Source organism: Rana temporaria, chromosome 2 (assembly GCF_905171775.1).
Source record: "Rana temporaria chromosome 2, aRanTem1.1, whole genome shotgun sequence".
Lineage (NCBI taxonomy): Eukaryota > Metazoa > Chordata > Amphibia > Anura > Ranidae > Rana > Rana temporaria.
Genome location: NC_053490.1, coordinates 113,388,945 through 113,406,535, shown reverse-complemented (window position 1 = coordinate 113,406,535; position 17,591 = coordinate 113,388,945). Strand labels below are relative to the sequence as shown.

Below are 17,591 nucleotides of genomic sequence, written 5' to 3'. Positions count from 1 at the left end.
GCACTGATGGACATTGTGGGGCAGCACAGATCCACCCATGTTGCCAGTCAGTGCCCATTTGTGGGCACTGATTGGCATTTTTTTTTTTAAAAAACTTTTTTTCTTTTTTTTTAAGACTTGTTTTTATTTATTTTTTTCCATGCTTTTTTTTTTTTTTTTTTCCCACCCTGGTGGTCCCGGGTGGGCTTCCCTGGTGGTCCATGTGGCGATCCGAGGGGGAGCTGCACTGATAAACAATCAGCGTGAACCCCCCCTGTCAGGAGAGCCACCAATCGTCTCTCCTTTACTCGTGTCTATCAGACGCGAGTGAGGAAGAGCCATCAACGGCACCCCGCATCACCGATCGCCGCGCTGCGCGCCCCCACGGGCGCGCGCGGCATGAAATCCTGCAGGACGTCCTGTCAGGATTGTGTAACCACTTCCCGGACGTAAATCGGCCATAGGCCAGGCGTGAAGTGGTTAGAGTGCACATTCTATTTCATTTTAGTAAATCAACCTAATAGAGAGAGTGAATCTCCCGATAAGGACACAGATGGATACTAACTAATACAAACTGTCAGGCCTCGTACACACGACCGAGTTTCTTGGCAAAAACCAGCAAGAAACTTGCTGGGAGATATTTTTTTGCCGAGGAAAACGGTCGTGTGTACATTTTTGTCGAGAAACTCGACAAGCCAAAAAGAGCATTGTGTATTGTGTTTTTCAACAAGTCAGAACAGCTTACTGAGGAGGAACAGGAAGTGAGAAATTTAGACAAAGAAAACAAAGAAAAAAATCATTTAGAAGGGAAATCTAAGGAAAAGGTAAGTGAACCAACAATGCACTAGCTTAAAGGCACCTATTTAGAACGTTTACAACTCCTTTAACTTACTTCCTCTAAACCCAGCTTATCCTAGACCCACCTGAGCCTATAACTGGACCGTGAAAAAAAAAGCAGCACAGTGTTGATCTCAATTGTCCATAGCAACCAAAAGTGTCCCTTTATGTCAAAAATGATTTTAAACCGGCTAGAAAACAGCGATAATAAATTATAATCACTTGCAGAAATTGAGCGATAGCGATTTTGTGGGGAAATTCGTCATAAAAAAGTAAAAAGTAAAAAGTAAAAGTAATGACAGTGACAATTCTGCAACTGAGCAAATTTCAGTGTTTTTGATTTGATTACATTATTGAATAATTTTTATTATAATTACATTATTATTATTTGTTATAATTATTTATAGTTATTTATTATATTATAATTTATGATTTTGTTTTTCAAAATCATATATATTTTATATTTTTTGTACTTTCTTGTACTCATATATATTTTTTTTGTACTTTTAGTGTCATGATAAACAGAGCAGATCGCATAAAAAACTCACTTTCTATGTACATGAAATGGAAGTAAGTTTTACTTACTTTTGCCTGTAAAATATATAGAGAATTCAATCATTTTTGGAAGTCAATACTACCAAAAATCCTTCTTGTGCCCCAATAACAATATATGTATAGTAGCAAAGTAATAACAGAATTGTTACAGAGTTTAAACCCTAATGTCCGGACAAGGCAAACAACTGAAAATTGAATATATACCATTCCATAATTTTCCTTTCCTGGTGCCTATCCATTGCAGCATAAATCCTGTATGTATGCTGCTAATGGAGGCACCAGAAAAAAGGAAATTTCACCAAAATCTCTGTTTGTCCCTATGTTTTATATACCAGAGAAAGTCACAAAAGGAGTACCTTCCAGGCAAACAGAAAAGAATGGGGTAGATTCACGTAGATCCGCGTATCTTTGCGGCGGCGTAACGTATCGGATTTGCGTTACGCCTCCGCAACTTAGATGGGCAAGTGCTGTATTCTCAAAGCACTTGCTCCGTAAGTTGCGGCGGTGTATCGTAAATCGTCCGGCGTAAGCCCGCCTAATTCAAATGTGGGACAGGGGGGCGTGTTTTATGTTAATGTTCTGTGACCCGACGTGATTGACGTTTTTCCCGAACGGCGCATGCACCGTCCGTGGAATTTCCCCGTGTGCATTGCTCCTAATATGCCGCAAGGACGTCATTGGTTTCGACGTGAACGTAAATTCCGTCCAGCCCCATTCAGGGACGACTTACGCAAACGACGTAACATTGGTACGCCGCACTTTGGCCACCTTATACCAGGGGTAACTATACTCCGGGAAAAGCCTAACGTAAACGGCGTAACTGTACTGCGTCGGCCGGGCGTACGTTCGTGAATTCGCGTATATAGCTGTTTTACATATTTCGACGTGTAAATCAGCGTACACGCCCCTAGCGGCCAGCGTAATTATGCAGTTACGATCCGACGGCGTAAGAGACTTACGCCTGTCGGATCTAAGGGAAATCTATGCGTAACTGATTCTATGAATCAGGCGCATAGATACGACGGCGCAACTCAGAGATACGACGGCGTATCTGGAGATACGCCGTCGTATCTCCACTGAGAATCTGACCTAATGTTTCTCCTATCCTGCCTGTAAACATAAGATTGGGCAGTGTGACATGTCTGTAGGCCCTCACTGATCGCAGGTAACATCTTCTTGACAATTCTGATCATTGGAAAAATGAATTGACTGTTCTACTAGTAATTAGTGACATATAATAATATGTCATATATAAAGTATGACCGTAGTGTTGCAGCTTTGGATGAATATCAGGATGCTTGTGGAGTGGGATACACAATTATCTTGATATCTGCTTTACTAACCATTCTTCAATGTATTCATGAGGTGAATATTTGCCAATGTTTTTTCTCTTTTTTTTTTTATCGAAAAGTCATTTAAAAATGCTTTATTCAGATGTCACGTTCTATAAACCTGTTTTATTTAGAGTTGTTATGCTTCTTTTCAGGTGGGGTAGGTATGCCAAGGTTAGTTTGTTTAATTTTATTTTGTATTCTTTTTGTATTTGCGTTTTTACTGTTTTTTGATTACTGTATAGTGTCAATTATAATTTTTAACATTATTGTTTTTCACTGTATGTTTATTCATACTGCTAATGAGTGGTCTTTTTTTTGCACAAACGAATCTTTGCCCAGGCTTCTTGGCTCTTCATTGGCTCGTGCTGCTGTCAATCAAATCCAATGACGCGGGCGCCGGGGCCAAGTCCTGTACTCGGCGGCTATGAACATCGAATACAGGACTCAGGAGCGCTCCCGCAAGGTAACCCCCTTGGGAGAGCGCTTCCCAGAAAGGGTTATCTGAGGAGGGTAGGAGCCGAGATAGCTGCCGGGGGACCCCAGAAATCGGCGTTCGGGGCCACACTGTGCAAAACGAGCTGCGCAGTGTAGGTAAGTATGACATGTTTGTTATTTAAAAAACAAATATGCGAACCTTTACAACCACTTTAACCACTTCAGCCAGAGGATTTGGCTGCCAAATGACAGGCCACTTTTTGAGATTCGGCACTGCGTTGATTTAACTGACAATTGCGTGGTCGTGCGACGTGGCTTCCAAACAAAATTGACGTATTTTTTTCCCCACAAATAGAGCTTTCTTTTGGCGGTATTTGATCACCTCTGCCGTTTTTATTTTTTTGCGCTATAAACAAAAATAGAGCGACAATTTTGAAAAAAAAGCAATATTTTTTACTTTTTGCTATAATAAATGCCCCCCTTAGTTTAGGCCGATACGTATTCTTTTACATACTTTTGTTTAAAAAAAAATCCCAATAAGCGGATATTGATTGGCTTGCGCGAAAGTTCTAGCATCTACAAAAAAAGGTCATTGCACATTGCGGTTGATTTACTAAAGGCAAATAGACTGTGCACTTTGCGTAGTACAGTTGCACTCTGCAAGAGCAGTTGCTCCAGAGCTTAGTAAATGAGCAGAAGCAATGCTGACTTCCATCATCCGATCCAATCATGTGCAAGAAAAATGCTGTTTTTTTTTTCCTTGAATGTGATAGGGTACTCTTTACAAAGTGACTTTACCTCATTTACTAAGCGCTGGAGAACCTGCTGTTGCAGCGTGCACAGTCTAGTTGCCTTTAGTAAATCAACCTCATAGTGCGAATAGGACCTAAAACTTCACAAAGATGTTCTGAAAGCTAAATAATAATGATCTAATGGTGTATTTGCAGTACAATGAACTTCAGAGATCATGGCAATTTATCTACAGAGAGGGTATTCCTCATAAGCCTCAGTGCATATACACCACACTTAGGCTGCATTCACACCTTGGCGTACCTAATCGCAGCGTTTTGTCCCGCGAATTGCGGCGACAAACTGCGGCGTTTTGTACCGCGATTTGCTGCGACAAAACGCTGCGATTGTGAATGCAGCTTACCCCCAGGTCCACATCTCCTATGCCGAACGCCGAAAGCCACCTGAAAAAAAGGTCCGGGACTTGTTTTCAGGCGTTCGGCGTTCGGCGTGGAGATGTGAACCATCTCCATAGAGGGCAATGTAAAATCATCCCTCCAGCGTCTTAGGGGCTGCTGCGGCGTCGCGCTTCAGGCGTATATACGCCTAGGTGTGAACAGAGTCTTATATATTAGGTTGGGGGAGCAAAGTATACATTTTATCGTATCAATGTTTCGATGAGGCGCACCTTTTCAAAAACTGTTTTAGTGATATTTTCCATTCAATGTCACATTCCTTTTTTTATTTGGACCCACTAAGTTCAGAGTACCACTCTGTATAGAACATGTATATGGTATGTGTCATGCACTAGACAGGACTCAAAGCTGCTACTGGAAGTGATTGCTGACACTGTTTTCATCTTTCATGTTAGGTGAACATCTTTGCAGACCCCTGTGGTAGCAAAGGGGTTAAGGTCAAGTAAAGCATTTCCTTCTATTGTCAATTGAAGCCAGTCATAGATCCCTCCTGTATGGTCCCTCCCTGGCCTCCCTCCCCTTTCCTCTTCTCTCACTCTCTCTGTTCTTCTCAGACTGCTGCTACTCTCATTCTCTCCGGCATAGTGGATCTTGTGATGTTTCAAACAAACTGCGCTGCTGAGCCACATCCTCTCACCATGGTTTCCCAGGCATAGGACTGCTTGACCACCCCACCGGTGAGTGCCCCCATACATTCTATACATGACCAGTAGTGCACATCCCCTGCTGTGCAATATTACAGTGTAATAATTCCTCTATTCAGATCTTTCCAGTATTTTTTTTTTTTTTTTTATGCTGTGTTCTTACACAAGCCAAAATTCTCTGACCAACAGCCAAAATTTCGATGGAAGAAAATATCACAACCCACACCCTTTCACATGAACCATAAATACTGTCTGCTATCTCTAAAGGTTGGTCCTGCTGCAAACTTTGTACAGAGGGCTTATCACTTTTTACAAGTTGGGGAACTCCTCTGCATCTTGATTGACGTGTTTCCATTTACAGCCTAAAAAAAGGTTCATTTTTTTTCACTTTTGCTCTATTTATCTTCCCGTAAAATAAACTTGCACAGTTTAACCTGTGCATGCTTTCTAGGAAAACCAAACTCAGGAATTTTCAGTTATCATCACTTGGTCAAAACAGTATCACTGTATCAATGAAAAACAAATAGCAAGGAAAATTCTATTTACGCTAAATCATTCTAAACTGTATGCAATGGACTACAAAAGATACTTTTTTTTTTTCATTAAAAGAAAATATTTATTATATTGACATTATGGGGGTTATTTACAAAAGGCAAATCCACTTTGCGCCACAGGTGCAAACTACAAGTGCAAAGTGCACTTGAAATTGCACTGAAAGGACACTTGGAAGTGCAGTCGTTGTAAATCTGAGGGGTAGATCTGAAATGAGGGGAAGCTCTGCTGATTTTATTATCCAATCATGTACAAGCTAAAATGCTGTTTTTTATTTTCCTTGCATGTCCCCTTTGGATCTATAGCGACTGCACTTCCAACTGTACTTTCAGTGCAATTTCACATGCACTTTGCACTTGCAGTTTGTACTTGTAGTGCAAAGTGGATTTTCCTTTAGTAAATAACCCCCAATGATTGATGATATCAGCAAATGCCCCTCTGATGTAAGGTACCTGCAATGTGTATATAGTGTGCATTGTGGTGGGGTCTGTAAAACATTGACGTTTTTTCAGCATGTATTTGTGGAATACGTTTGTATGGTGTATAAAATGAATTGTAATAAAGTTGATTGTTCAAAATGCACATAAAAAGCAATCAAGGATATCATTACAAAGCCTATTCGTTGTTTTTCAAGACTATGGCCTCGTACACACGACCGAGAATCTCGTCGTAAAAGAAATGTTGTTTTCCTCGACGAGGTTCTTGTCAGGCTTGATGAGAATCTTGACAAGCTTTCTTTGCATACACACTGTCGAGACAAAATTTTGTCGTTCTCAAACGCGGTGACGTACAACACGTACGACGGCACTATAAAGGGGAAGTTCGATTCCACTGGCGCCACCCTTGGGGCTGCTTTCGCTAATCTCATGTTACTGCGTGTTAAGTAAAAGTTTGGTGAGAGACGATTCGCGCTTTTCAGTCTGTTACAGCGTGACGAATGTGCTATCTCCATTACGAACGCTACTTTTACTGAAGGTGCGCTCCCGTCTCATACTTTATTCTGAGCATGCGCGCGTTTCTAAGCATACGCATGAACGTGTTTCTCGTCGTCAACCAGCCCGACGAGAAACACGACGAGGAAATTGAGACTCCCGACGAGAAAAAAAAAAACATGTTCTCTTTTTTTCTCGTCGAGATCCACAACAGTTTTCTTGACGAAAAACATACACAAGACCGTTTTCCTCGGCAAAAAAGCTCTGCCAGCATTTTTCTTGATGGATTTTGTCGGGGAAAACGGTCGTGTGTACGAGGCCTCAGACATGCGCGTTTTTGTATAGAATAATATGATGCAAATGACTCTCACCCCAAAATACCAATACAGAGCCAGTTTTGTTGAAAACTAGTATGTGACTAGTTGCTATAGGTTATTGAACATCATCAATATTCAGTGCAGTTCTTATTACTAGGGTCTGTTCACCCCATGTGCACTAGGCAGCCTTTCCCAGGACAGTCCCAGTCCAAGGCAAGTCAATTTACCTTTTTTACATTCAGCTTAGCGACTGTGATGCAGTGTTCCTCCTTAATAAAATACAGCATGGAGTATTTTTTCTAGCACAGCATGGTGCAACGCAATCAAACATTGCACCACACTACTTCTAAGGCCTCGTACACACGACCGAGAAACTCGACGGGCGAAACACATCGTTTTCCTCGTCGAGTTCCTTGTCAGGGTGTCGAAACTCGACAAGCCAATTTTCTCCATTCCCGTCAAGGAAATAGAGAACTTGCTCTCTTTTTGGCTCGTCGAGTTTCTCGACAGTTTCCTCGAAGAAAATGTACACACGACCGGTTTCCTCGGCAAAAAATATCTCCCAGCAAGTTTCTTGCTGGTTTTTGCAAAAAAACTCGGTCGTGTGTACGAGGCCTGATTGAACTATATGAAATGTCACTTTGGGGTTGATTTCCTAAAGCTGGAGAGTGCAAAATCTGGTGCCGCTGTGTATGATGGCAGCCAATCAGCGTCTGACTTCAGCTTATTCAGTTAGGCTTTGACAAAAAAAAAAATGGAAGCTGGTTTCTGTGCATAGCTACACCAGATTTTGCACTCCTTTTTGACATGTCATTAAAGTTTGAAAAAAAAGTTGCTCTGCATTCTAACGCAGCTGCAGGTGTGAACAGGCCATTAAGGTCTCATTCCTAAAAATTGTGAACTGTCTGTGCTCATTTGTCTTTTCTACCTCATTCTGTTGCGTAAATAGCAATTTGTTTAAAAAAAAATGTGCAATGTTTTGTACACACGGTCTGACTTTTGACCTTGCAAAAGTCCACCGTGAGTCCGTCGGAAGTCCGACGGAAAGAAAGAGAACAAGTTTTCTATCTAAGGTTCGTCGGACTTTCGACAAAAAAAGTCTGATGGAGGCCACACACGGCCGGACTTTCCGAGAAAAAAAGCCTGTCTGAAGCCTCGTACACACGACCGAGGAACTCGACGGGTGAAACACATCGTTTTCCTCGTCGAGCTTCTTGTTAGGCTGTCGAGGAACTCGACAAGGCAAGTTTCTCCATTCCCGTAGAGGAAAAAGAAGACATGCTCTCTTTTTGGCTCGACGGGATCCTCGACAGTTTCCTCGTCGAAAAATGTACACACGACCGGTTTCCTCGGCAAAAAAAAACAATCCCAGCAAGTTTCTTGCTGGTTTTTGCCGAGAAACTCGATCGTGTGTACGAGGCCTGACTTTTTCTCTCGGAAAGTCCAGCCGTGTGTACGAGGCATAAGAGCAATTTTCCCGAATGGGATGCATGGTGGTTTTTGTTGGTGCAGGAGTCGAGAAGACCACAGAAAAAGTTGCCACCACATGACTTTATTGTACCTAATGTGACAGGAAGTCTCTTTTTCTATCCTTTCAGGTGGATAATATCGGTATTGCATAGTGAAATTATTTACCAACATTTAAAGATACCTGGGCTGAAAGAAAAATGGAGGCTGCCAATACTAACCTCTCCCTCTGAAAATGCTAATCATTTGGCTTTATGCTGATCCAGTGTCTTTGGGGCTTTCTGAGTCACTGACTTCACTCTACCTTTGCTTTCTGCATTCTTGTTGGGGATCAGTCAGAGATGGTCTAATATCAAAGGCTTTGCATCTTAGAAAGTGTCAGTGATGGTGTGCTAAATGAAGCTGGTGGGTGTGCAGGCTGTAGCTTCAAATTATATGCATCATGAGTGAGGTCTCGGATAACTGTCACTTCTAGCATGGATGGATCAATTTATTACAGGGGTCATAAAATTGCTGTATTTGAGCCCCAGGCTTTGTGAGGTCTGAAATGTTCCTCTTGTTGTCCATCATAGAACATGGTACAGTATGATGAGTCTCTTGTACAGACTAGGATTCATCAAATTAAATTATTTTTTGCTCATAATAGTCAATCATTGTCTTTTACTGTGAAAATTGTTCATTTATTTGCTATAGGCAACAAGAACAGGTATTCTTTCATAAACTTAAAGTGGCCATAGAGAGGTTAAAATTTGGCTGGTTCAGCGGGAACTTGCCAAATTTCGATCCATCTATGGGCAGGCTGGTTGTATTCAAAGTCGGTCTATTGATTGACTTCAGTACAGCCAGTCTGTTGTTTTTTTTTTTTTTTTCGTTTGGTAGCTATAGCTGCCAGCAGTAATCATTGTATTCTGATGGCAGGGAAACCTTCCACTGTCAGAATACAATAGCGCAGCGTGTTGATGGGGGAATCAAGCCGTTTTCTTTCCTTCAACCTGTGGTCTCCACATGTTTATTCAATGCACATGCTCAGTGATGGTGGCATCACCTTGGATCCAAGTAGCAAATATTCTAACAGCCTTCTTAGCTCTCAGAGCAACTAGGAAAAACCAAAGAAGATCCATCACCAAGATCCACCAGTCAACTGCTAAGATGGAACCTTACAATTAGAATCACTCATCGTACTGTATCTATGAAGGAGCAATGTTGCCACCATAATACAGGACAACAGAAGACATCACCTTATTTTTTCTCTATTACTATATTATATAGGATTTTATATACAGTAGCACCAACAGTTTGTGCAGCAGTTTTCATTATAAGGGGAGATACAGTTGTATTACAGTTATGATTCAAGACAAGAGGGTTAGGAGAGCCCTGCTCACAATCTAAAAGGGAGGGGTAAGTTGAAGAAATAAAAGATCAGTTGTTAGGTAGAGGTGGGATAGACGTCCCAGAAGGGATGAATTTTCAGGAATCAACTAAAGACAGACTGAGTGGATGATAGCTGGACTGATTGGGGTAAGGAGTTCCAGAGGTGAGCATGGGAGAATGTAACAACAAGGATAAAGCAGAATGTATTGGGGGAAGCAAAGTAGATGGTTTGGGTGATATTTTGAGATGAGATTGGTGATATATAGTTTGGGGAGAAGTTGTGGATGCTTTATAAGCTGTTTGTATTTTGAATATTATTAATTGGGTAAGTAGAAGCCAGTGGAGGAATTGTCAGGGTAGTGGACGCTGAGCGACTGATAAAGTGGATTAGTCTTCTTAACATGGGGGGGGGGGGGTTTGTAGTCCACAGATAAGAATACTGCACAGGCAAAGAACACAAGAAGGTATCAGCTCATAAGATTTCTGGCAGGATTAAAAGGTATTTTTTTGAACAGTTATAACAAAATACTTTTAATTTTTTCATTCAACAGACCAAGAGGGAGCAAATTACATAAGTTTGCTGTCAGGGTTTACATATACTTTATGGAATTCTTGCAAAGAGTATTTTTAAAGTGTACAAGAACCCTTCTACATGACTCTGCCCCTGTACAAATCAATAGTAAGACCTCATCTGGAATATGCAGTTCAGTTTTGGGCTCCTGTTCTCAAAAAGGATATCGGGGAAACTGGAGAAAGTGCAGAGAAGGGCAACCAAACTGATAAGAGGCATGGAGGAGCTCAGCTATGAGGAAAGATTAGAGGAACTGAATTTATTCACTCTTGAGAAGAGGAGAATAAGGGGGGATATGATCAACACGTACAAATATATAAGGGGTCCATATAGTGAACTTGGTGTTGAGTTATTCACTTTACGGTCAACACAGAGGACAAGGGGGCACTCTTTACGTCTAGTGGAAAAAAGATTTAATCTCCTAAATACGGAAAGGTAACAGTAAGAGTTGTGAAAATGTGGAACAGACTCCCTCCAGAGGTGGTTCTGGCCAGCTCAGTAGATTCTGGATTCTTTCCTAAATGTACATAATATAACTGGGCAATAACATTTATAGGTAAAGTTGATCCGGGGAAAATCCGATTGCCTCTTGGGGGTCAGGAAGGATTTTTTCCCCCTGCTGTAGCAAATTGTATCGTGCTCTGCTGGGGGTTTTTTTTTTCGCCTTTCTCTGGATCAACTGTGGGTGAAGGATTGTGTATATGGGATTGTATTTTTTTTTTTTTTTAGTTGAACGAGATGGACTTGTGTCTTTTTTCAACCTGACTAACTATGTAACTATGTTACAGGTTGAAAAAAGACACAAGTCCATCTAGTTCAACCATAAAAATAAATAAATAAATAGATAAAAAATATCAACCCAATCCATCTAGTTCAACCAAAAAACTAAAAAATAAATCCCATATACACAATCTTTCAGCCACAGTTGATCCAGAGGAAGGTGAAAAACCCCAGCAGAGCATGATCCAATTTGCTGCAGCAGGGGAAAAAATTCCTTCCTGATCCCCCAAGAGGCAATCGGATTTTCCCTGGATCAACTTACCTGTAACCTATGTAACTCTAGACATGTAGGTTGGCACATAAACACCAAAAAAATCGGGTCACTAAAGGAAATATTGTTTTTAGCTAAATAGCTTCCTTTACCTTACTGCAGTCCTGGTTTCATGTCCTCATTGTTCGTTTTTGCTTTAATGTTGCTGTAATTCCTCTCTGTTCTGGACACGTCCTGGTTGTCTGTTTCCTGGTCACCATAGTACTGGGAGATTTCTCACTGTGGTGACTAATCAAGGAGGTGTGATTACTGTGTGTCTAAAACTCCTCAGCACCAATCCAGTTTCGTTTTCCAAAGCATGAAAACCAGGAAACAACAGCAAAAACTAAACTAAACTGTAGGTACATTATATGATTGGTTTTTATCTGTTTTTAATCATTTTTAAAAGGAATCAGTTAACTATTATGTCTCTATACCCTGTAAACAGTCATTTCAGCTAAAACATTTTTTTCCTTTAGTGACCCTTTAAATTGAAAGACTCTAAAAAGCAGAAATATCTTTTTAATTGTATTAGTCCAGGTTATGTAATCAAATTCATTCTTCCGTACATGCATGGCCCGGTCTGGGGGCAGGGCTAAGGCACAGTATGTTACATGTCCTGATGACATCACTGATATTAATTCCCATCTTCCACTGTGTTAAATTTAAAAATATTATGTACTTGTCATTGATAAAAGTAATCCATTTGTAAAAGTTAATTTGGATTTTATTTGCGCTGCTGCTTTGTTCTTTCTGATTATGAGAGCGAAGCTCACTGGAGGGACTGCTGTCAATCACTGAGCTGAAGCCACCCCCTCTGGCATTCCTGCCTTATGATGGTTACTTTAGGTGTGTAGACATATTTTTTTAATGTTGACTAGTAGTGGATGAACCTCTAATTTTACAGTGTTGTGTCTGCTGCTTTTCTGCGCCAGGACTTTGCTCAGTTTTATGGAGAATTGGAAAAAACTTTGTTTGAAAAAAAGAAAAATGAGCAGGGAAGTTGGGAACTGGAGAGAGGTAATTAACTTGTGTTTGTGGAAATGTCTTGCTAGCCCTCTGGCATCAGACACATGGAAGAGTCATAACCCTGGACTGTTGTGGCTCTTCAGCATCTCTGACTCACTTCTGCTGAGGAAGCAGACAATACTTATGTCAATGAGGCGGGAACTGTAATAAAAATACTTGTACAATCCATGGAGTGGTTTTTTTCATGAATTTAGTACAGCAAACATGGTCTCCAACTCCTACTGTGAACCTGTATAACCAACATTATTATAGTCTTCAGTACAAAATGCATCCTAATGCCGCGTACACACGGTCGGAATTTCCAAAAACAAATGTTCGATGTGAGCTTGTTGTCGGAAAATCCGACCATGTGTATGCTCCATAGGACATTTGCTGTCGGAATTTGGAATGCGAGTCCCCGTAGAGTCAGTTAATAACATTTTTACATGACCTTGCTCTGCTTTTCTAAAAGCCCAACTCTATGTTTCCTACCCCCCATTTCTTGGAGTTCCCTTGCCACATAAACTTATACAGTAAATACATTTTTCCTGGGGTCTTTGGTTCAGTCCTTTGAATGCATGGGCTCTGTTACTCCTGTTTTTCCTCCAGTGGTGGTCCTAAATGTCGCAAAGAACAACCCTGTGTGGCACCAGTGTCTGTAGACCTCCCCTGTGAGCTCAGGGCAGCTTGATGTCATCCCAGTTGAATGAAACAAATCCTCCTACATTAATTGTACCTGTTTTTCTGCAGTTTTTTTTATTCACTATAGCCATTCAAAGTCCAGAATTGATATATCTTGAGAGAGAAGTCAAACAACAGAGGAGGGGTGCTGAAGTGACACACTGCAAAGCTCAGTGAGGAGAGCTCTGAGAGCTGATTGGAATGAAGGGGCACATCCTCCTTTACACAGCACACAGGAAGAGAGATATAGTTACAAAGTTTATAAGGACAAACAAAAGACACAGGTTGAAAAAAGACAAGGACACTTTCCTTAGTCTAAGGTTAAAATTCCTTTATTCTAACCTCAAATTGTGGCCCCATGTCCTCTTCAAGGACCTTAAAGTCAACAGTTTATCCCAGTTACTGAAGCCACCTTTGATATGATTGTACAGTGTAATCATATCCCTGCTTAAATTGGTTCTACAGCCAAAAAAGTTGTTTTTTTTTAACCCTAAAGCATTCTCTATGTTACAGTAAAAGCCTCCCCACTACCTATCCTACCCAACCCCATCGCTTAATACTTACCTGACTGCTTTCACCAGTCCATCGCTGTCACAGGAGCAGTTGGAATCATAGGCTCCGGTCTCTGTAAGTCAAACTGTGTCTATGGACATATACAGCCTGTCACGGGAGCGCATGCATGGGTGCCTCCTGGGGCTATCAATCACAGGCTGTGTGCTGCAGATCCCTCCCCTATCACCTTTTTATCTCTTGGTGTCAGGAACACTTGTGAGAAGTGATTCATGCTGATAGCAGAGGAATGGGGCAGCAGACAAAAATGACACTTAGATGCTCTGGATTGAAACAAGCACACACTGTAGAAGGATAGGCTTTGTTCACATTTCATGTCTGATGCCTCGTACACACAACCAAGTTTTCCGACGGGGAAACTGCGAAGAGAGCTTTTGGGCGGGAATTCCGGTTGTGTGTATGCACCCTCGCAGTTTCTCCGGCGGGAAAACGGACACAATCCACCGGCAAAAAATTAGAACCTGCTCTCTTTTTTCCCGTTGGGATTCCCGACTGACTTTTTCCCATCGGAAATCCAGAGCGTGTGTATGAGGCATGAGATTTACATCCATTTTAAGTCAGAACACAACCAGTGCATGATCATAGATGGTTGAGTCTACAGAGGCCAACATTGGAGAGGAAGTGAGCATTGCGACACAAGAAGCTTTTTTTTATTTTAACAGGTGCTTATTTTGGATTTTTTTATAAAGTAGAGTTGGGTTTCAAAAAGTTTGTTGCGTTGAACATATCTTTAACTACTTCCCACCCTGCGGCCGACTATATACGGCCGCAAGGTGGCTCTTATCTGCCGGGAGGCCGTCTATATACGGCCTCCGGCGGGGCGCCGGCGGCGGCGTGTGCACGCGCCCGCCGTGTCACACAGGTGCCGATGCGCGTGCCTGGCGGCCGCGATGTCGGCCTGGCACCCGCGATCGGCAGTCACAGAGCCAGGGAGGTGGAGCTCTGTGTGTAAATACAGAGCTTCACATCCTGTCAGAGAGAGGAGATCAATGGTGTGTCCCTTGTACATAGGGACAACCATTACTCAGTCCCCCTCCCCCCACAGTAAGAATCACTCCCAGGGTACATATTTACCCCGTGATGCCCCCTAGTGTTAACCCCTTCCCTGCCAGTCACATTTATACCAGTGCATTTTTATAGCACTGTTCGCTGTATAAATGTGAATGGTCCCAAAAATGTGTCAAAAGTGTCCGATGTGTCCGCCGTAATATCGCAGTCGTGACAAAAATCGCAGATCGCCGCCATTACTAGTAAAAAAAAAAAAAAAAAGTAATAATTCTATCCCCTATTTTGAAGGCGTTATAACATTTGCGCAAACCAATCACTATACGCTGATTGTGATTTTTTTTTTTTTACCAAAAATATGTAGAAGAATACATATCGGATTTTTTTTTTTTTAAATGGGATATTTATTATAGCAAAAACTAAAAAATATTGTGTTTTTTTCAAAATTGTCGCTCTATTTTTGTTTATATTGCAAAAAATAAAAACCGCACAGGTGATGAAATACCACCAACATAAATCTCTATTTGTGGGAAAAAAAGGACGTCAATTTTGTTTGGGAGCCACGTCGCACGACCGCGCAATTGTCATTCAAAGCGTGACAGTGCCGAAAGCTGAAATTTCGCCTGGGCAGGAAGGGGGTATACAGTATGTGCCCAGTAAGCAAGTGGTTAAACATCAGCTGGAATTCCTTGTAATCAACATATCAATAAATCAATAATACGTTTTATCGGTACAGCAAGAGCAGCGTGCAGCAAGCATTAGCAACCTATCAGAAATTCATCTTTTAATCTGACCATTGAGCTATTTTTTTGTTTGGTTTTATTACTAAATAAATCTGACAGCTAGAAGTGAAGAATGTATCTTCCTCTAATGCCGTGGCAGCTCGGTACTAATGGTCAGCCAGTTACCTGGAGCACAATTCCATACAATGTAAACATACTCTGAAGTTGGGTCGCACCCACTGGCCGCAGCTTGAGCCAGGTTTGCTGGCTCTGTACTGTACTAATACGTTGGAACACTTGGCAAGCACTGGAATTTGCACTCTATGACATCAACCAATGCAGTGCTGATGACAGTCAGGAACAGACTCTTGCCAACACTAAAACAGAGAAGAGCTTCAGCAGCACAGGCAAATGTTGATTTCAAGCTTACGATCTCCAGAGAGATTTGTTTGCTTCATTTGTCTTTTTCTTTGTAGCTGTATCCTAGTGTCTGTTCCAAAAAGTGGATCACAACTGAAAGTAAAAAAATAAAAAAGAGTTGATTGCAATAAGTTTGTTGTTCTAAACTTCAGATTTCAAAAGGACTTTTCCTGACTATAGATGTGATTTTGCAACTTTGGGCCAGATTCACAGAAGAAGTACGCCGGCGTATCTACTGATACACCGGCGTACTTTCAAATTTGCCGTATATTTAGTTTGAATCCTCAAACCAAGATGCGACGGCTTCTGGCTTCGATCCGACAGGCGTACGGCTTCGTACGCCTTCGGATCGTAGGTGCAATACTTCGGCGCCCGCTGGGTGGAGTTTGCGTCGTTTTCCGCGACGGGTATGCTAATTAGCATTTTCCGTCGATCCACGAAGGTACGCGCGGCCGTCGCATTCTCTTACGTCGCCGCTAGTCGGCTTTTCCCGGCGTATAGTTAGAGCTGCTATTTTGTGGCCTATATTTAGACCTGCCATGGTAAAGTATGGCCGTCGTTCCCGCGTCGAATTTTGAATTTTTTTTTTGCGTAAGTCGTCCGTGAATAGGAAAGGACGTAACTCACGTCAACGTTCAAAAAATGACGTCGGTGCGACGTCATTTCGCGCAAAGCACGGCGGGAAATTTCAAAACGGAGCATGCGCAGTACGTTCGGCGCGGGAACGCGCCTAATTTAAATGATCTACGCCCCCTACCCGTATCATTTGAATTAGGCGGGCTTGCGCCAGAGGGATTTACGCTACGCCACCGCAACTTTACAGGCAAGTGCTTTGTGAATCAAGCACTTGCCCGTAAAACTTGAGGCGGTGTAACGTAAATGCGATACGTTACACCGCCGCAGATGTACCTGAATCTGGCCCAAAGTTTGCAATGCTGCAATTGGCAAATTTTTCACCAAAGCAGATACTCAGTTTTGCTTATTGAAATGCTTAGGTGAAATTTGATTTCATTTTTTTTTCTCTCTTCATTTATAGTGTTTTTTGAGGGAAAAAATATGTTTAGAAAAATGTATTTGATTTTATTTAGTGGTCCCTATCAGGGCTGTCTTAAAAGCATCATGGGCCCCCGAGCAAAGTAATGCGCTGAGGCCCCTACCAGCTTATAAAAGTATAAATAGTTGATAGAATTAAACCTATTCATTAGTACTTTTATTAAAAAAAAAGGTTTTACAAAAGGAAAACATTCCATAAATCAATGACTAGTTAAAACAAAGGGCACAGTAAAGGGGGAAGGGGTCAGGAGGGCACAATACTGGGCTCAGGAGGGCACGACCATATCGGGACAGTTTAGTAAAAAGCATGACTGTCCCAGCAAATCCTGGACACTTTGTTTGATGTAATGCAAAATTGTGGGGCCCCCTCATGTACCTGGGGCCCCTGGGCAGTGCTAAGGAGTGCCCTTGCATTAAGATGGCCCTGGTCCCTATAATTTATTTGTTTTACCTTTTTGTGTATTTTGTTCTTAATTTGTGTACTTTGGCTTTATTTATTTTTTATTTTTCTCAATCATTTTTTTCTTAAAAAAATAATAAGAAGAATAATGCTAACAAGGGTCTTTTTCGGGCACAAAAACAGATCCAGGATCATTCAAAATAACTTTTGTAGTCTTCAGTCGTAAAATGGAAACAAAACAAACCTTAATTTTGCCTTCCCCGTTCACTTCAATGCAGTTTACCAAAATGTCTGCTAAATGGATAACTCAATTTCAGTAATCCGGTTTCTGACAACTTCCTAACAGCTCTAAATTGAGTATTCTTTTTGGAGGATTTCACAGGTAGACATCTACCTCACTGTGTCTTCTCCCACAGGAGAATGTTGATCCAATGAGTACCAAAAGGAAAACTTTTAACTTTTCTATTTAAAAGGGAAACTAAAATGGGTTTAGGTAAATTTTA

General features: G+C 41.5%; 1 protein-coding gene across 1 annotated transcript in view; it reads left to right on the top strand.

Annotated features, from left to right (window-relative positions):
* The first annotated feature begins 4,888 nt into the window (after positions 1–4,888).
* The window catches only part of HDAC7 (histone deacetylase 7), a 459,678-nt gene continuing 446,975 nt past the window's right edge, over positions 4,889–17,591 (top strand). The window contains exon 1 of the mRNA XM_040340777.1: positions 4,889–5,022. The gene's annotated coding sequence lies outside the window, so the exon portion shown is untranslated. The remainder of the gene's footprint in view (positions 5,023–17,591) is intronic.